This window comes from Cariama cristata, unplaced genomic scaffold, assembly GCF_000690535.1.
Source record: "Cariama cristata isolate BGI_N322 unplaced genomic scaffold, ASM69053v1 scaffold38018, whole genome shotgun sequence".
Lineage (NCBI taxonomy): Eukaryota > Metazoa > Chordata > Aves > Cariamiformes > Cariamidae > Cariama > Cariama cristata.
In genome coordinates this window covers 29,002-29,216 of record NW_009630159.1, presented here as the reverse complement: position 1 = coordinate 29,216, position 215 = coordinate 29,002, and positions in this window count along the sequence as shown.

Below are 215 nucleotides of genomic sequence, written 5' to 3'. Positions count from 1 at the left end.
GTGGTTTCACAGGGGCGGATCGGAGTCGGTTCTGGGGTTTGCGGCCAGCAAATGCAATTAGGGCGGTGTCTGAAACGGAGCGTTGGCGTTGCCCCACCGAAGGCAGGGTGTGATGTGTCTTCCTTGAGGTGCGGTAAGTGTTGTGCCAGAATTCACACCTTGGCGCACTGGGCTGGTGTTGTGTGGTAGTGAAAAGAAATCTGCGGCTTTTGTCC